At 34.4% G+C, this 20,999-nt stretch overlaps 2 pseudogenes; one reads left to right on the forward strand and one right to left on the reverse strand.

Annotated features, from left to right (window-relative positions):
• The first annotated feature begins 304 nt into the window (after nt 1-304).
• LOC119579951 lies at nt 305-3,188 on the forward strand (annotated as a pseudogene).
• A 1,285-nt stretch (nt 3,189-4,473) lies between these two features.
• LOC119579952 lies at nt 4,474-19,865 on the reverse strand (annotated as a pseudogene).
• Between the last annotated feature and the right edge of the window lie 1,134 nt (nt 19,866-20,999).

Raw genomic sequence — 20,999 nt, forward strand, 5'->3', positions numbered from 1 at the left:
ATAAATATAATATAGTATTAATAGTATATATATATATATATATATATATATTATATAGTATATGTATGTGTATATGTCTACATATGTATGTGTATATGTATATGTATGTGATATGTATTGTTATGTATGGTATATGTATGTTTGATGTATATGTGTATATGTATATGTATATCTATATGTATATGTATGTGTATATGTATGTGTATATTTATATATATATATATATATATATATATATATATATATATATATATATATATATATATATATATATATATATAAATACTTCCAACTAATCATTATGTTTTGATATTGAGAACTTTTTACCTTACAGACAAATTATGGACAAAAACTCCTTCATCTTTCAACGGCTCCTCTCCTTCATGGAATACCAACCTTCAAAGGGGCGACGGCTCTCAACTGTCGCCACCATCCATAATTGCTGCTTTGACAAAGGTACCTGGCAGACTTAACTGAACCCTTAGTATATTCGATGCATCTTTCAGGCAGTCATGTTGTTTGAAACCAGGAGGATGATATTGGAATTTTTGTTATCAGGGAGCTGTTAATAGACTATTTGGGATTTTTAAAAGAATTATTATTATCATTTGATTTGGTATTTACTCCTCAAATGTAATATGAAGTAGAGTGCCTTATATAGTCTTCGATAGAAGAGACCTCCAGCTAGATGTTGAGCTATACGTACAGCAGACAAGCAAATTTATATGCATATGTTGTTTCCTTTGCATATATTCCTGTCCACAAAGCTGTTACTTTATTATTGTGGATGTTGATACTCTTTAAAATATATTATCATTTGTGCTTCTCCTCAGCAAGAAATTATATATTTATTTTTGCGATTTTAAGATTGTCATTACAATTTCAACATATAGATGTTTATACATATAGATGTTTTCTCCAATAATAATTTTTTTAAGGCAATTCTTTTATATGAAATACACTGATTTCAGCACCAGGAAAATGACTCCAATCTTTGCATTTCAGAACAACACCATGGCTTATGGGTGAAGAGGTGGACTTAGTGCCACGCTTACTCCTCCCTCTTGCTGGGCCAGACACATTCACTGAAGAAGAAAATGACTCGCTGCCTGTAGACCTTCAGTTCCTCCCTGATGATAAAATACGGGAACCAGTGCCAGAAATACGGAAGCTGGTTTTGGAGCACTGATGCAGGTAAGGCATTCCTTTATTCCCCTTCCCCCTTTGTTCTGTAAGGTCATTTGTGATTCAGGATATTAGCAGATAGAGGTGTATCTAGATGTGGTGTTAAAGAAACAAAGAAGACATTAGGATGTTTATTAGAGTGCTGATCTCTTATGAGTAGTGAATTAGATATGCTTCTCTTGCTCTTTTGTCTCCTTCCTTGAGAAAGAGAGGAAAAAGAAGAAAAAATTAAGTCAATTCTTATTCATGGACAGATGTGTGTGACGCGGGAAGGAGGGAGAGAGCTGCTGAGAAGTCAGAATGCTTACCTGATTCTCCGGGAGCACCACAAGTGGGAAGAGGACCGTATTTGCATCATGCTCAATGAAGATGTGTAAACCTTCTTCTCAGGTGGGTGGATGGAGATACATTGTTATTGTAAATTCATGTGATTCTTTGTAAGTATTGGATAGAATTGCATTGTATTGATCAAAAGCTTTATCTATTTACAATGGCTAGGTTTAGAAACTTTTTTTTTTGTTATTTATGATTCAGATTTACATACATTTAGTATTAAACAGTTAAAAGTCTAACTAGATCCTGCTTATGGCAATAATTCTGCTCATTTCATTGTCTTTTTACCCTGTTTCTAGAAAAAAAAAGATTTTACATGCTGATGTGCAGATATATAAATAGTATTTGTCATGCATGTGTTTCCAGTCAGATTTGATTACAATTATTTCTTATATTTAGCCACAGATACCAAAAAAAGGTGTTGTTAGTTTCTTTCAGATACTTTAACTAGGATAAATAGGTAGTCTCGAAGAGCTAAAGTAAATGGTGATTTAGTAACTTGCTAGATCGCAGTTGTGAGTCCAAAGACTAGGCACTATGTCATATTGTTTTGGGGTATTTTTGAGAGTAATTTCTTGGTGGTTTTCTGATGCTTTTGTGTTCTCCTTTCATACAGAACTGAAGAGGAGATTGGAGTGGATGACCTGTCAACCATTAATGTGCCACCTGACTTAGCAGATAAATTTACAAAGCAAGATGAAGAGTACCTAGCAGGTGGTTCACAAGACCTGAGCACACTCCAGATCAAAAAACATCTTGAAGATAAGAATTATGGCAGTATAATATGATACTTTGATTTTAATGTTTTATTCACCCCACCACCCTCATGATCAAAGTCATAAAACCAAACCACTGAGAATACTGACTACTTTACTGAGCAGAAACATTACCAAGACTTTATTTATGTTGATACATCAGTAACCAAAGGGCCAAGGGTATGTAGTATTGCTGACAACATAGTCACTGAGCGTCACTTGTATTTTGGGGCTTCAGAAGAGCTCATGATGCATTTATAAACTCACATTGTAAAAATTAATCTTCCTGACAGTAAAATGCTCACTCACTCACTCTCTCACACAGAGACACAAACACAAAATAAGTCACAAGACGAGTAGCTCTTACAGCTTCAGCATAATACTCATTTTGTCAGGCCCATTGGATCTGGTTGCATCACGGCAATCAGATTACCAAAAGTCCGGGCATGAGTCTTACATGAGTGGCCACTCTGTCAGGTGGCTCCAAGGAGCCAGCGCTCTTACAGTCACCACTCAAACCTCCTAATAGGCTTGTGCACTCATGGTGAATCTTTTCAATCACCCCAGCCTTCAGTGGAAACCCTCATGACAGCAGGTTCGTGTCACCTGGCCTACAGCCAGATTTTCCCACAACGGCATGTTCACGTCACCTGCCCCTTGACACAATTTTTTTATGATGTGATGGTTACATCACTGGATCCAAGGGGTTAATAACATTTGGTTTAATATTGCATTATAGCAATGATTTATTAGGTTGAGAAAAAAAAGAAACATTTTTTGGTGATTTTTTTTACTGTAAAGTTAATAAGCTTTGCCTGGCTTATACATACTAGCACATGGGAGAGATTAAAATTATCTTCAATATGTTTGCTGTGGTTCAAAGAACAAGGAAAATGTGACACCTTTGGTTTCTAAACATCAAGTACATTAGAATATGAAAATATCAGAAAATCCACCTGGTACATTAAGGAAACATACTGCTTTTGAAAGAAAGTTTGTGCAGATCTGGCCACAGTTGTTCTGCTGTATTACAAACTTTGGAGAGGAAACTGCATACAATTTTATATTAAAAATTAAAAAGCCTGTTAATACTGTGAAAACAAAAGGGAAAATAAGTTTTCAGCTTATAAGCTAAAGATTAAAGCTTTGTGCATACCCACCACATGAACTTGCTTTTCTATACATGATATAGAACCAACCAGATGTGGGTATGTGCTTGATCTCTCCTTCACTGCTCTCTGCATAAAGTTCACACAGTACCAAAATTCAGGAAGTCTGCAAATGCATTTTGCTTTGCAGCACTAATGCTATTTGTTTGGCACTGATAATCCTGCCATTAAGTTCTCAAGGAGATTCAATATTACTGAAGGCTGCAAACAATGACCTATTTAACAAAGACTGCTGGAAAAGCAAACAATAAAACTTGAGGCTATTTTACTGTCTAAAGCTGACATTCCACTGCATACCTATTATGCAACTTACATTGGTGTTCAATTCCACATTTTGAACAGCGCACATTATTCTTTTTGCCATGGTACACTACAGTGAATGTAAAAATGATTTAGAAGCTGCAACTTTTCTAATGAATATTCCAGTTGCTTCAAACAATTAAAAATTTTGCACATCAAGCTAGAAGCAGATCACTCTACTAATTCATTATTTTTTTGAAGTATCTACTGGTGCCCTTAAACATCTGATAACAATACCAAAAAATAAATAAAGACAATGTACATGTCAACAAGCTGCCATAGTACTACCTTCAAAATTATAATATCCAAGCTGCACTTGCTCTCAAACTGTAAGGCTTCCTATAACATTGTCTTGGCACACACTTACCTTGGAACTTTTATGGTTAACAGTCAAGCTGATCTCAGAAGCAAATCAATGACATAACATGTGAAAACTAGTCACAACTCAATATTTGGTTCTAATTTATTTACATAATGCAAGTGAACTCTTAAGGCAAAGAAAACATGGAACATTTGAAAATAAATAGGCCACCTGTTTACACAGTTTCTCAATATTACAACACTGAAATATTTTTCATACACATAAATAAAAGCATGGTTCATAAATATAAAATGCATAAATATCACTATAATAAATTGCCTGACTACGTATAAAATACCTATAATTTCTGTTTGTAAAAATTAACTTTATTTACAATTTCAAATCAGAGAAAAAAAATTAAACGTATTACAGTATTTTAGTTCCCCTGATAAAAAACACACAAAAAAAATCCTAAATCTTTATAATCAAAATGCTGAAAGCCAGGCAGATGATCCTTCTTTTAATATCATTCACATTAAGCGTTTATTCCTTAACAACACTCCACTCCAAACAGAAAGCTATACGTCACACTCTTCCCATACCAATGCTTCTGTTTCTTAAATTGTAAGCAAAATATAAATTTATACACTGTATTTACATTCTCTTATCACATTTTTTCCCCTCATATCACTGGTCAACATACCAGACCAAAGACTTGATGGAAGCAGGCATTACAGTGGTTCTATATGGTAAGATATTTGAAATGAGACCCGAACTCCACACTACTTTAACAGCCGCAGATGAAGCTTCTTGAGGTGGTCTGGCTGGAGGATAACAGGAACGGGTTCCTTGGAGGACTCAGTAGAGGTGGAAGAGGGTACCTTCAAGCGGCCCACACACACCAGGTCCTGTTCACCCATTGCCTGTGGAGGAAGAAGAGGAGGAGGAGCTGAGTCTTGGCTGATAATCCTTGAATTTCCTGTGTATGTCAATGTTAGTGGTCCTGATGGGACATCTTTATATATTCATTTATATATATAAGTTGATATACAGGTATAAAAATATAATTAAATAAATGTATACAGACATTTATTCATTTTTATTTATCTATTTCATTTTACATATATAAATAAACTTACTTTGGTTAGCTGTGGTGAGGGGAATGTAGAAAGGGCTGTCTCCACACTTCCTCCTGGCTTCATCATAGCCACTGCCTTTGTGATCTCATCCTGTATTAACCCAAAAAATAAATTAGCTTGATGTGATCTAAAATAAAATGTTTCTTCTTTTTCTATCTATTAGCAATGGGGTAGATATTTCAATCTAGGTTTTGTCTTCCTGAAGTAATGTTATTGTGGAACGTAAATTTTGATCCTGTTGTTATAATTAATAAGGTGGTTAGCAGGGGAAGCAAGGTCTGTGCATGGTAGAGTGGCTGCCCGGCGCTTGCTTAAGTCCACCACTTCTACACCTGTGATCATGTTGTGCACCTCCTGAAACGATATATATATCAAATGGTAAATAAATAAATAAATAAATAAATAAACAAACACACACACTCTCTCACTCTCACTGCATTTTCTTTCTTAAACATATATGTTCTCAAACAATATGAAATCATGAAACTCCTTCTACGGAAAGGGCGACAGTCAAGTTTCATGGTAAGTGAGATACAGAATAAACAACACAATGCAGATTTCTAGGGCACCTTAGCTGTACTGACACTTGGACTTCGACTAACCTTCTGGATGTGTGACGCTTGACGGGTCAGCTGATTGATATGGTCCATGGATTTCTTCTCCCTGCAACCGCCTCTTCCTTGGTCTTGTCTCTTTCTCTCGCCAGATCCAAGGTGATGGATCTGATGGATTATCAACCATAATAATGGGATACTGATGGTAGAGCACTAACTAATTTTACCATCACTTTGTCGGGTTTCACTTTAACTAGTTGCACCCAGGTGTCAACACACAGTGAAGTATTGTCTATGGCCTGGGCACCAATGTTGGCTTGATGCTTTATGTGACTTCAACTACATCTTCAAGTTCTATGAAACAGTGCCATGTGTCCTCAGGCAAAAATACAACCATCCTCCAAATCAGTTGAAAACACCTATCTCATTAAACATTTAGAAATGAAGCCTTCAGGAGCATGCATGGCAAACAGTGACTGAAATCATTAGCACTGTGCAACCTAAAAAGGCACTTCATATCTACCATTTTTGGATGATATATTTTCAGCAATCATATAGAAAGTTTGAATATGGATGAATCAATGAAGAAAGAAAAATGCAAAAAAATGGGTGGGAAAATAATGTTCTTCAACATAATATCAAAAGATGCTTCAAGTGAAAGGACCAGCAAGAGAAATGGGGATGAGCAACCAAAGTAATAAAATGAAGTGGAGAATTGTTATAATTTGAAATTAACCATTTATATGTAAAATAATTATATAAGGATTATTATAAAAAGGAGGAGGAGGAGAGAGAGAGAGAGAGAGAGAGAGAGAGAGAGAGAGAGAGAGAAAAAAAAAAAAAAAAAAAAAAAAAAAAAAAAAAAAAAAAAAATATATATATATATATATATATATATATATATATATATATATATATATATATATATATATATGAATAAGATGAACATTACTACTACTACTACTAATATATCATCAATAACAATATTAACAATACAATAACAATGATAACAATATTATCAGTAATATTAATAATATTAAAAAAACATCAATAAAAAAAGCATTACTGATGATAAATGTCATTACTAAAAGCTAACACATCATCCAAATGATTCATTACCTTGATAGGTTTCAGTGCAGCAAGTTGGCGATGCATGCGATGAGCCGTGTTGTAGTGGGCAGCTGCAGTTGCATGGTTCAGGGCTGTGCGGAGGTCAGTGATCTGCTGAAGGAGCATGGGGGAGTCACGCACAACTCCACCACCCACTGTGGGAGCCCCCCCTGCTGCGGAGGGCGTTGGGGAGGGGAAAGGAGAAAAAACGCCACCTAAAAACATAAACAGCAAAATTTAAAAGAGACAAAAAAGATAATGAAAAGGATTTTATATTACTTTTGTATTTTTCACTGGCACCCAACACATAACACTCCACCGGAATTTTGTTCTTGCATGCCAGGGCATGTATGTACTTCCCACCCGGCGGTAAAGGGGTTTAAAGAAGATCACAACTATGAAGTGAAGGTTTTAGTTTATTTAAGTTTATAAACCCCTCTTTCAGATCCAATAAAAAAACCCAACACATTATTCTACATGGGGGGAAGGGAGGAGAGAGAAAATGAGGAAAGAAAAAACATGGAGGAACAAAAAACCAGAAAGGAGAGTTTTTGGAAAAGCTTCATAAAAAGTTTTCTGGAGAGTTTGATTTTCCCACGAAGTTCCCCTTTTCTGTCCCAAGCTCTCAAGTCACTTTTGGAGGGGGTCATTTTTATCATTTCGCAAGAAAATCAGAGTAGAATATCATTGGGGGGTGAGGGAAAACAAGAAATATAATGAAAAAAAACCCCCACTCACACAATTTCTTTTCAACAAACAAAAACAAAAATTGAAGTTAAGTTCTACAGCACACCCCTTTTTTTTATCCCCTTTTTTTAGCCCTAGTCATCAAAGGTCATTTGCTTCCCTGCAGCTTTCAAAGGTGAGTCAGAATCCTGGTGGCCCTTGACAGCTTTTTCCCCCGGGCCCAAATCTCTGGACGTCATCTCGCTCAGCTCCCATTTCTGCTTAAGGGAGCTTCAGGCCTTTAGGTCTTGTCCTTTTTTTCTAAATTTTTATTGTGGTCGGTTGTCCTCATCTCATCCCTTTAATTGGGGGGGGTTCAGAAACCCCTGGTGAAAAGTCTGCTCCAAATTTTTGTGAAAAAAATTACAGATTAAGACTGCATGAAAGCAAAAACACAAATCAGATCTATATCAAATTTTTTTTTTTTTTCCCAAAATAAAATATTTTCAAATGAAATTACCCTCTCCTCGACAGACCTCAAAGTCATATCCCTTTCAAGAGTGTTAGCAATGCGTTTTATTCATTCGGGTGCGACTCAGGGAAATTGAGGACTCGGTCCCGGGTCTTCCTGCCGTAAATGGGGTTTCTGTGGTTGGGGATGAATCCTCAGTTTATCCCCCAAAGAGCGTTTTCATTATCTGGAAGTTTTTTAAAATCTTAATGTTATGAAATTTTCTTATTATTTTATACATAGTTGGCATTTAAAAATAAAATTTAAGGGTTAACTCACAAGGGGACCCCTAAAATTAGAAGCAGGGAAAAAAAAAACCCCTCACTTTTCTATCTTGACGCAGCATTAATAAATTTTTCAGTAATATTGTTTAAAAAATGGTTTTACCCCTAGGTTTGAGGGGGTTTTTTCCTCCAATGCAGCCAGGGCCAAAAGTTTGATGCAAAAATTGGAGCAGGTTTGATGCTCAAACATCACAAATCATTGGCAAGAGGGAATTTTGCCATGCCTTGATAGGAAAAACATCAATCAAATATAGATTACTCCCTGCCATCAGAAGTGAACCACAATAAATGTCCAAACCATAAAAAAGAACATAACAATCCTATAACAAATAGAGAAAGAAAAAAAAAAAACAACATAGAAACCAAAAAATAAACTTAGTGTTTTAAAATAACAAACCTTAAAATCCAAAAAATTTAATTACCTGCTAATAGTGAAGTCTGCTGCTGACAAGCTTTGCTCACATGCCTTAAGGCCCGCGTTGAGTTATTCATTTTGGGCCCAATTGCGCTGGTGAGGGCCTTTTGTACATCCTGGGGATAGCTCAGGGGCTACAGACCCATCCTGTGGCATCCTTCGGCGTATCCTTTTAACAGCCCCCGGGAAATGTCCTTACGGCATTCACAATGTCACGAACCTAAGGCAACATCAGATGATTCATGTGGGGCTTTTAAAAAAATTCAAAATTTTACAAAGTGCATTTCCACATTACACTGGTTTAGCCTTTCGATTGCTGCTACATGTGTCTGTTTTTCAATTTACAACACTTCATCTTAGTTTACATAATTTACTTTTTATTTGTCACCATCAATACTGAAAAAAATCTTTGCCAAACATAAATAACAAACATATATCTGGAATATATGGATTATTCCAAATCTATCCAACTCTCTCGCATCTTGTACACCCAAATTTTGAAGAATGTATTATATAAGAATGCACAAAAGCCCAACTTACATGTAGCATAGTAAGGTAGCTGAGCTGTATGTGCCAGCAGCATCAGTTCCTGAGGACAGCACTTTTGCCACATCAGTCAGGTAGAGAGACTGGTTGATCTTCTCAGCAGAAGATGAGCAGGATACACTGTTGAGAAGAAAACCAACAGTCTTCTCCAAGGATCCATTGGTGTATTTTCATCTAGCGGGATATTGGGGTGAGGGAGACAAGTTAGCACAGATACACAATTTTAGAATAAGGGTAAATTATTGCACTTTCATAATTCCTCATATTCCCTTTTGGGGGGATTCTTTCATTCCACATTCAAAAGGTTAAATACTTAGCTGCATAATAATTTCTCTGAATTTCTTTATTATCCTTGGAAAAAAGAACAGGTATTCCCAAAACAATATATCACTCTTTCCCCAAAGTGATTTGAGAAAAACAAATTTCAAATGATCTGATGATATCTGCCAAGGAGAGACCCCATTCATGAGAAACATTTCCCACACCGATAAAAAATCAATACAGTCTCTGTTAGATCTTTTATTTTCTGCAGTCCCCCCCCCTGGTCTTTTCCTAGAAGGTCAACGTAGAATCGATGTTACGCTCGGGGGAAGCCATTTCTCCATATAAGGTTCCTGTAAGGAACACTTCTACGTTGCATGTATTGAGCACTTGTTCATATTGGTGCAGCAGAGCCTGTGGTGTTTTAACACTTTAAGCAAAGAGGGTACACAAGCATGGATTGCTTTGTCATTATCTTTATATCGGGCCCTTTGTTGTACAGTAGTCAAATGTTTAATACTGTGAGTTGAAATTCTGTTCACAAATATCTCATTACATAAAATTTCTTTTACATATGATCTTAATTCAAGATTTGTGCCTTACTTATAAAAAAAATACATCAATAAAATTAAAATAACAACAACAACAGTATAACATATTTCTGTTTGCTGCTTTATCCTGTACCCTAGAAAATACAGCTACTATCTTTTAAAAAAATTACTATACCTGAAGTGCATAAGAAGCTGCAGAAGGCGTGAGGCAAAGGCAATTGCTCAACTGAAGAGACTTGAGCACGTGTTCCTGTCGAGGGTTTTCCCGGAGATGGATATTTGTCCCTCGGGCCACCAATGACAATTTCACCCTTCCCACACCATCCTGGCCAAAAGCAGCAGCACAAAGCACGGGCATCATGGTCACCTGTCAAAGAGAACACTTATATGAATTTAAAATATGAATTAACTCAAAACTCTGAATCAGGAAGAACAAAGAAAAAGTTGGCAATGCAGCATAGAATTATTGAAAGAAGAGGAAAGGATGATTCTCAGATGAAAAGGGAAAAGAATAAAATGAAAAGACTTGCCTCCCCTTGTCATGAAGTTATCAGGCATGTACGCGTAAGGTAACCCACGTGTTGGTTGGCTTGAGCAACCCCCAGCTGACGGAGTTCCATGTCGATGGCTTTACTATGAGCCTTTGTTTCAATGAACATTTTCTGTGATGGAAAAAGAAGTTGTAGAATGCAAGTATTTCACTGGTAAAATTTAGTTATAAACTTGGTATCTATCTACATGAAATATCACCTTAAAAGTTAAGTTTTAAAATCCAGAAGCAAAATGACTGCATTTATGCTATTAACCCTTCCAGTTTTCAGTTTTAAACAAAAAACTCCATTTATTTTCTGATTTGTATTATATTTCATTTATCTCTGTAGCTAAACAGCTTATATCTTTTTCCCCATAAACTGAATCCAGCAGTAATACAAAATTAAAAAGCATCCAAACTATCATAGGATCTCAATTACCTTTGAAGAAATTTGATCTCTGAGGGAGTTGCAATTGGTGTTGGTCTCCTTCTCAAGTGCCTGACGCAGCTCAATGTTCTGCTCTTGCTGCTTCTGGACCAGCTCGCGGAATTTCTTAATGGTTGCCCTCCTGGTCCACTATAATCTCATTGGAAGCTTCACGTTCCCTCATAACCTGAGGGAAACCATGTCTTGAGGCTAACCCGTTCAAGATAACATACAATATAAAAGTATGATTTATTAGTTCATTAACAAGTGATTTAAACTGCCATTTTCAACCTACCTCCCTGATCTTTCCATTGGCCATGTCGAGCTCTTCCCTCAGCTCAAGCTCCAACTCACGGGCATTCTCCTGGAGCTGGTCATTCATATAATTGATAGCTTCGAGGTCTGCAACTGTCTCGTGCAGCTCAGCCACTTTCTCTTCCAGGTTGAGGTTGCGGTCGGTCAACGTCTCCACCATCTCCTCTGCGCCCAGAGCTGCATGGGACCTATAAGGGGAAAAGTGAGTATAAGAGCTTCCTTAAATAAGAGGCACATTTTAAAAGGAAAGAAAAAGTAATTGCAGATTAGGTATAAAACTACTATTTGTTTTCTTATGATTGGAAATATAATATTAACCCAAATGAACAAACCTGTTCCTGTAGATCTGATATTGTCTGTTCCAACTCAGCAACTTGTGATGTCAATTAACCGAGTGCGGGTTGAGTTCTGTAACCTCTGTCTTTTTTGGGCTCCATGTCCTTCTGCAGTTTCTGGAGTTCATGCTTGTCATGTGCAGCCAAGTCACGCATTTAGGAAAATAAAAAAGATATTAATCATAGCAAATATTTAATTTGTGAGGGAACTTTCAGTATTTCTATCACCCTTAATTCTAGGTGGATGTGGATAAACAGACTTTTTTTTTTTTTTTTTTTTTTTTTTTTTTTTTTTTTTTTTTTTTGATTTCATTAGATGCCAGCTACCAAATTATTCTAATTGTAACTGGGAAACTCAGGTTGCCACCAAAGCTTTAAGATTTGGGAATAACAAAACCCCCTTTGAGCCTACCTTAAACACTGACAAACCCCTACCCTTTTTTAAACTTGGCCCTTTCCCCCTTTCCCCCTTATCCCCACCCTCCCCTTTTCCCTTCCGAAATCCTTATTAAAAAAAAAAAAAAAAAAAAAGGAACTTATCATAAAACCCTTTTTTTTTTGGAAACAGAAAAGAGCAGGTTTTGACTTGAAAAACAACACTGATTCCAATATTTCCGGGGAAAAAAGTCTCCCTCACTGCCTTGCATTTGCTTTGGTGTATGAAACAAAAAATATAAGACGAACGAAAAAGTTTTCGATTTTTTTGACACTTTTTTACTCTATTCTAATTAAAGTGTTTTCTTGGGGCACATGAATTCAAAAAAGTGAAAAAAATAAACCCATAAAGGTCATCCGTAAACGGTGCCTGTTGTCAAAATTGAAAACCATACCCACTGAATTTCTTTGCAAGGTAAAGACTTGCAATGTAACTTAAAAAAGGGTGACTGTCTATCTGAGTAATTTTCTCCTACTTACATGTGTATTTTTTAACCCTAAATCAATCTACTAAAAAAAGGACACTACATGTGGAGAAACCCCCAGAGGAAGATGGAAACAATGCTGTCAATCAAAAAACCCCAAAACCCAGGAATTTGCGTATTTTGACAGACGGAATGAGTTCGCTTCTCCGGGAAAAGGGAAAGGGTAAGAAAAAAGAATGTAAAAATAGAAAGAAAGAAAAAGCAAAAAAGAAAGATGGACTTAAAAAAAAAAAGGAAAAAACCAAAAAAGAAAGAAAAAAAGAAAAGAAATAACATACACAAACTCCTAACCCCTTACTTGACTGGGTTTTCTCGAGACGGCTGTTCTGCTGTTCAAGCCCTGACTTGGGTTGTTGCTTCCAAACCCCATCTTTGGGGCCTCCACACCACCATCTCGTTTCGGGATCTCCGGGTCCAGTCTTTTGAGGTCAGAAAAAGGGAACAGGATGATAGCAATAAAAATCAAAAAAAGAAATAATAATTACTATAAAACAATATAATAATAATAAAAAAAAAAATTGATTTTTAATAACAGTAAAATAATAAATAATAGTAAGGTAAAATGTAATAACAATAATAAAATAATAAAAAAAATAAAAAATAATAGTAATAACAATGATAATGATGAAAATACTAATAACAAAAATAAAAAAAAATTTTAATAATAGAAAAACTACAAAAATAATCAGAAAAAGACTGTAGTATAAAGACAAAAAAGTGAAATAAAAGGCCCAAACACCCTCAAGCAAAACGCCATCTTAAAAAAAAAAAAGACCTTAAAAAACACGGGGACCCCAAAAAACCGAAAATTTTAAGAAGAGCCTTGGTTAAACGTCAGCTCTTCTTTTCTCCCTTTGGGCCTGGTCCAACCCAGCTGCAGCTTTGGGCCCCCTTTCCTCCGCCACCCGGGGGGGGGCAGCACTGGGTTTGGGTCAGTCCGGGTGTCCTCCAGGCTTGTCCTTGGGCTCTATTGGGCCCCCCTGGCGTCGCGGCCGCTCTCACGCGCAAGGGGGGGGGGGGGGGAGGGGGGGGGGAAGAAAAAAAAAAAAAAAAAGAAAAAAGAAAAAAGAAAAGAGAGAGAGAAAAAAGAGGGAAAAAGAGAGAAAGAGAGACAAAGAGAGAGAGAGAGGGGGAGGATAGAGAGAGAGAGGTGGAGGGGAGAGAGAGAGAGAGAGAGAGGGGAGAGAAGAGAGAGAGAGGGAGAGAGAGAAGAGAGAGAGAGAGAGGAGGGGAGAGAGAGAAGAAGGAGAGAAAAAGAGAGAGAGGAAAGGATTTTTAAAAAACGGTAACACGGACAGGGACACGCAGGAAAAAAAAACAAAAAGAAAACCGGGGGAAAAGAGAAGCAAAAACAACAACCCCCCCACACAACTCAGCAACATTAGCCACAAACCACAAAAAACAACCTGAGATTCCAGCGGACGAATTCAACGCGCAAAGGGGCCAGCCACCCCAACCCCATCCGGGCAGCACGAAAAAGAAAGAGGAAAAACAACAAAAGGGGGAAAAAAACAAAGGGGGGGAATTAATTTGGGGAATACAAAGGAGTATGGGCAAAAAAAAAATAAAACAACACACAAAACAAAAAAAAAAAAAATAAAAAAAAAATTTATATTTTAAAAAAATTAAAAAAAATTTAAATAAAAAAAAAAATTAAAATAAATAAAAATAATAAATTAATATAAATATAAAATAAATACAAACATAACAAACATATAACATAACCCAAAAAAACCCACCACACACAAAAAGGGGGGGGGAAAAATCAAAAAGAATAAAAAAAAAAAAAAAAAAAAAAAAAAAAAAAAAAAAAACAAAAAAAAAAATAAAAAAAAAATAAAAATTAAAAATAAAATAAATAAAAAACAAAAAAAAAAAAATAAAAAAAAAAAAAAAAAATAAAAAAAAAAAATTTAAAAAAAAAAAAAAAATCATAAAAAAAAAAACAAAAACATATAAACAACTAAACACACATACAATAATTTAAAAAAAAAAATAAAGAAAAATAATTTTAAATAAAAAAAAAAAAAAAAAAATTATAATTTATATAATAAAAATATTATTAAGAACCCACAACTAAATATACAAACAAAAAAAGAAAAAAAAATAAAATAATAAATAAAGAATATTATAAATAAAATAGAAAAATTATTTAAAACTGAAAAGAAGGGGATATGTATATGTATATTGTAAAATTTAAAAAAGAAAATAAAAAAATTTTTATTAAAAAATATATAATTAAATATAAAATTATATATTATATATATTATATTTAAAAATATTATATAAATTTAATATAATATTTTTATATATAAATATATATATATAATAATATTTTATAAATTTTTTATATATATATATATTTTTTATATTTTATTTAAATTTTTAATAAAATATATATATTTATTTTTATTATAATTATTTTTATTATTATATATTTTTTATTAAAAATTCTAATATAATTATTATAAATATAATATTAAAAATATATATATATATATATATAAAATAAAAAATAATTTTATATAATTAGATTTTAAAAATATATATAATATAATATTATATATATAATATAATATTAAAAATAAAACTATATATATATTTATATAATTATATATATTAATAAAAATATAAATATATATATAATATATATATATATATAAGTAATATAATATAGAAAGATTTTAAATATAATTAGTATATTATATAAGATATTATTTATAGATATATATTAATATATATATATTTTATATATAATAATATATTCTTATTTTTATATTATATTTATATACATATCTATTTCTATCTATCTATCACATCTATCTAATAATAGATAGATAGATAAAAAGATAGATAAAAGATATACTAAAAAATATATATATAATATATAATATAAATATATATAATATATATATATATAATAGTTTTAATTCTAATTTATATCATTTAATCAAATTCTATTATATAATATATTGGGAATTTAATATTTTTTAACAGGGCCCCCTTTAAATTTTAAATTCATTCAACCCATCCCCCTTCCCCTGTAGCAAAAAAAAATCAACAACAAAAACAACTTTTAGGTAATATAAAAAAGTCAAACAGACGTCAAAGAAAAAAAAAAAAGGAGATGCCCCTTTCCCCCCCCGCTACGCCGCCACCCTCCTTTTCCCCTAGCCAAAAAACCCCCCTTCCTTCCCCCCACCCCAATTATCTTTTGATAAAATTGATGGGGGATGAATAACAAAGCAGAACTAATGAAAGCTGAAAAAGAAAAAGGGTAGTGCAAGCACTGAAGTATTTAACGCATACCTTAAAATTTTAAAATGATTCTTAGATATTCCAATACAAATCACATTTGCTTGGGACAGAAGGTCTATTTTTTATCCATGAAAAACAATCATTTAAACCCCGAATTTTCATAATTGGAAAAATTACATTCAAGCATATGATTTCATGATATATGAGGAATTTTCAAAAAATTAATTGAAATAAATTATGCATCAAACAACTGTTCAAAAACCCTAAAAAGGGAATTAATTAATAAAGATGCTAATAACCTATCAGTGCATGGTGTCAATGCATGACTGCATATAGGCATTTTAGCTAATTTGAACAATAAAAGATATTAAAATATATTTATTATTCAATTCAAGTATTTCTTTTAAACACACACACACACACACACACACACACACACACCAAAACACACACACACACACACACCACACACACATCCCCACACACACACACACAACCATATAATAATATATATCTATATCATATATATATATTATATATATATATATATATATATATATATATATATATATATATTATATATATATTTTTTTTTTTTTTTTTTTTTTTTTTTTCTTTCTTTTCTTTTCTTTTCTTTTCTTTCTTTTTTTTTATAAGAAAATCATACCCATTAGTCACAAGTGAAATGAGTGACAAAGATACAAATTAAATCTAAGGCCTTGATAAGTTCTTCACAATATCTGTTGCTGTCATCTTTTCATCTAAAAATTTTCACATAAGCATGGACTTCGTGACTCTCGCTTTACCTACTTCATTTTGCGTTTTTATTTCTCATGTCTCTTCTGCTACATATGGTATTCAAGTCATAAATTTTTCCATTTTAGTTTTTATTACTTTACCCTCCTATATGCCTCCTACAGATAACCCAAGCAAATTGCAATATTTACAATTATCCGATTATATCTTAAGAATCCACATTTAAGAATAAAATATTTACGTATAACACTGGAAGAAGAATAAGAAGAATAAGAATGAGATGTAAGGAGGGAGGAAAAAAAAAAAAAAGTTAACAGAATAAGAATAAGAATAAGAACAAGAACAAGAGGAGAAGAATAGTAGAAAGTTGTCCTCTCACCTCTCAGGGTTTCCAACTTTTCATTCAAGTCCCGTATTTCTGCTCGTAGATTCTCCATCTCCTGCTGCATCTGCATGGCAGCCATCTTGTCCTCAAGGGTCTGCATTGCACTGGATGGGGCCCCAGGCGTGTACTGGGGTGTTAACGTCTCCACAAAGTTTGTCTAGTGTAACAGATATTCAATGAGCTTTGGTATATTTTATTCCAGTAGAAAAACAATATATATATACATTTCAAGAGATAGCATAAAAATTAAATTTTAATCTAAGTGCTGCCATAAAAGTGAAAAAAAAAAAAAAAAAAAAAAAAAAAAAAAAAAAAAAAAAAAAAAAAAAACAGAAAAAGAAAAAAGTAAATTCTATCTTTTAAAAACAGAAAGCTCAATATTAAAACACTATTGCTAAATGAATTATGAAATATATGGGGAAATATACAAAAGATCTAATATATTTACACCAATTGCTGAAACTGCATAAAAAAATGCAAATCAATCTAAGAGTCAGACATTATCTATAATGTACAAAACATTTTGGAAACTCAATAATATCAAACAAATTGTAATCTTTCTACCACTGTCAACTATCTACAGCCCTGCAACCTGATCATTAAAAATAGTCGTCTGATATCATTGAGGGCTTCAAGTCTAATCTCTACATCAACCTGGAATATCTATTTGATGTTGCCCAGGACAGAGTCACTCACTATCTACCCAATCTTCCTCAAAATAGCTTTTACAACACAGTGGGGAATGCTGGGAGGCACTGAAGGCCTAACTAAATGACATTCAGTTCACACATACAACCTTAAGCTACTGCATCATCAACAAACAGTAGGTGACACAGACAACTTTCCAAAACAAAAGGGGACATAGGTGGTATCAGGAATGGCAGTGGGAGGTAGGCTGGGAGGGGGGGGGTGAGTGTCTAGGCAGCCTAGACAAGGTTATTATTGTATCACACTAGACTTTACTTAGGATTGACCTTTATGCTTTCCTCTGTTTTAAGTAATCTTGACCATGTCTCTTAAATGGCCTTTTACTTTTACTTTTTTTATGGGGGAGGAAGAGGAACTTCAGACATTTACCAAAAAGAAGAGGGGGGGGGGACATTTCTATGGTATTTAGGCTATACATGCCTATCATGTTTTATCTTGGGGGTACACCAACATCAACAAAACTACTGCTAATGATTCTGTTTAGTGATGTCCAATCATTCACTGTTCCTTAAGCCTTGTTTATGAGCAATTCTTAAGGAGAGACTGAGAAACACTTTACCTGAGTAATATCTTCACATTTTGTGCAAAAATGACTGACTTATTTGCATCAATTCAGAGTGAGGTGGAAAAAAGTTTGTGATTACATAAAAAAAAGAAAAAAGATGAGTGCTCGACTACAAAAAAGGGAGGAGGGAAAAAAACAGAACTGGTGAAAAAAAGTGAGAAAGCTGTGTTGGAAGGTGATGATACAAAATAAAATTATACTAGAGGAAGATAAACATTAGGTAGATGAAGTATGTGAAGCTGTTGAGTTCATGCTTGATATGGGGCTGCATAGAAAAGTATGAAAGTGTGATAGACACACCCCAAAAACCAATATTAAGGAACAAATGAAGTACAAAAAGAAAATTTGTGGCTCTACAAGATATACATATGAAAGCTATGTACCTACAGAAAAAAAGTAGTTAGGGTCAATTGTAATATATAAAACTAAATATCCACTGGAACTACTGATATGATCAGTGCCAAAGGTTCATTAGTATGTTTCTTACAAGCACAATTCTATTCAAGAGGGCAATATACTTGTGAAGTATGAGGTTCAACACTGTGTTTGTGTTTAGTCCCATCCACTTCCAAGTTTGCCACTTAGTGCTGCCATAATGTAAACCATCACTTATCTGCTAACAACTGTAGGGGGGGGGGGTCAATACAAGATAAGAGTCATACATGGGCAATACTGACCAACGAACTTGGAAATGAAGAGTGCTACACATATGAAAAAAAGAGAAAGAGGAGAGAGAGAGAGAGAGAGAGGAGAGAGAGAAGAGGAGAGAGAGAGAGAGAGAGGAGAGAGAGAGAGAGATGAGAGAGAGAGAGAAGAGAGAGAGAGAGAGAGAGAGAGAGAGAATGAGACAGAGCAGAGTGGAAAAAGGAGAGAAAAAGGATGAAAAACATGACAGAGAAAAAAGCAGATAGAAGGAGAATAGAAAGAAAAACAGAGAGAAAGAATGAGGAAGAGACAAAAGCAAAAAGACGAAGAGAAAGAGAAAGGAGAGGGAGGAAGAGAAGAAGGACAGAGAACAGTGTCTGCAGGTGTGTGTTGCGAGTAGATGTGTAAGGGTAGATAGCGTAAAAACTTTTTAATCCCTAATGTAACCTATATAGCTCCTCTAATAACTCTCATAATCAAGGAATAAATACATCTGTAAATATTTCATCCTCTTTTATCTGAGAAATGACATTCACAGTGGTGCCATACAGAGTAAACACTTCTTATGAAACAGGGAGTCTAGTTCCTAATATACATGAAAAAGAGGCAAGAGTATAAGGGGAAAACTGCAGAATGTACTCTATAAAGTGATGAATGGGATTCATTATGAAAGGGTAGGAAAGGGGGGTTCCTCACAACTTAATTTAGGACAGACACGATTTTCATAATGATATATGATAAACAATAGTAACAATATAAAAGAAAATAAAACTGTTTATATGCTATAACACCTGATGAGTATACTTTCAAATCATACATCACTTCATCCTACCAGCAACCATCACACTGACAAATTTCACGTATCATAATAAATGGGACTTCTTCATCATCAAGACTGGATACCATAACTAACACAGATGGTAAACAGACACATCTCATTTTTCCTATTGTAATCAAGCCTTAAATTTAGATGCCAAATGCCAATATCACAAAAACAAACAAACAAACAAAAAAAACATATAAATTGGAAATAGAACACTATGAAATTTGTAGCAGAGGTTAAAAAAGAAGAAGTTATATTTGCAATAAAGATAGAAGAAGTGATTAAGAGTAAATACAACAATCCCACTCCACACCAATACTTATATTCAATACCTCACACCTCACACTTCAGCTTCTCATTTTGCTGTCAGGATCAAACAGGAAGATGCAAGAATATACAGAGTAAACAAGAGAAAGTGAGAGGGAAAATACACATAGGAACAGAAAAATGACCTGATATGAAGGACATCATGCAGAGGTAAAACAAAAGAAAAACAAAACAGAAAACAATCTGAGTTCTTAAAAATCAATCATTTTTAGGGGAGGAAGAAAAAATGAAAAAAAAAAAAAAAAAGCAAAATGGTGCAGAATAATTCAATTCCAAGCACGTTATTGAAGGTCACAGGCACAAGGCAGCTGTCATAGTATCTACCTGCCACCTCCAACCTAAAATATGCTTGGCACTCTCACAAGGGTTGTCAATGAAACCGGGTGCAAGGCAATGCAAAGAGTGCAGCAAGCCCCTGCGACCAGCTTCTCTAGAAAGTGTACGACTTCTTTTTATCTAAATGAACGGGACCTCTGAATCTGTCCTTCAGTTTCGTGAAGATGCTGATACACAAACACTTAATGTGAAAGTAAACTCCAATCAATCAAAGCTTAGCAGGTAAAAGGAAAAGAAAAGCAGGTGTTACCAAACAAACACACTCAGCTCATGGCCACTTAACTACCATTGCTCATGCAAGATAAGAAGCCTTTTTCATTGCACAGTTAGTGATGGTGACAGTACTTGTTCGGTCTGACAGGCAATGTCACAGCTTCGACCTGTTTCCCCTCGAGTGGCGTGCCCCCAGCCTCCCCGGCCGGCACCCGAGGCGGGGGTGCGGGGCTGGGTAGAGAGACCTGGACCACTGAGCGGCCCATTGTCCGCCCTTTGTTCCACTGCCACTCGACCCTCGACCAGAACGAGGACTTGGCTAGCCTGGAATAATACCACCCTCCTCATTGCCGTACTCAAGGTAGTTAAACGGT

Source organism: Penaeus monodon, chromosome 13 (genome assembly GCF_015228065.2).
Source record: "Penaeus monodon isolate SGIC_2016 chromosome 13, NSTDA_Pmon_1, whole genome shotgun sequence".
Lineage (NCBI taxonomy): Eukaryota > Metazoa > Arthropoda > Malacostraca > Decapoda > Penaeidae > Penaeus > Penaeus monodon.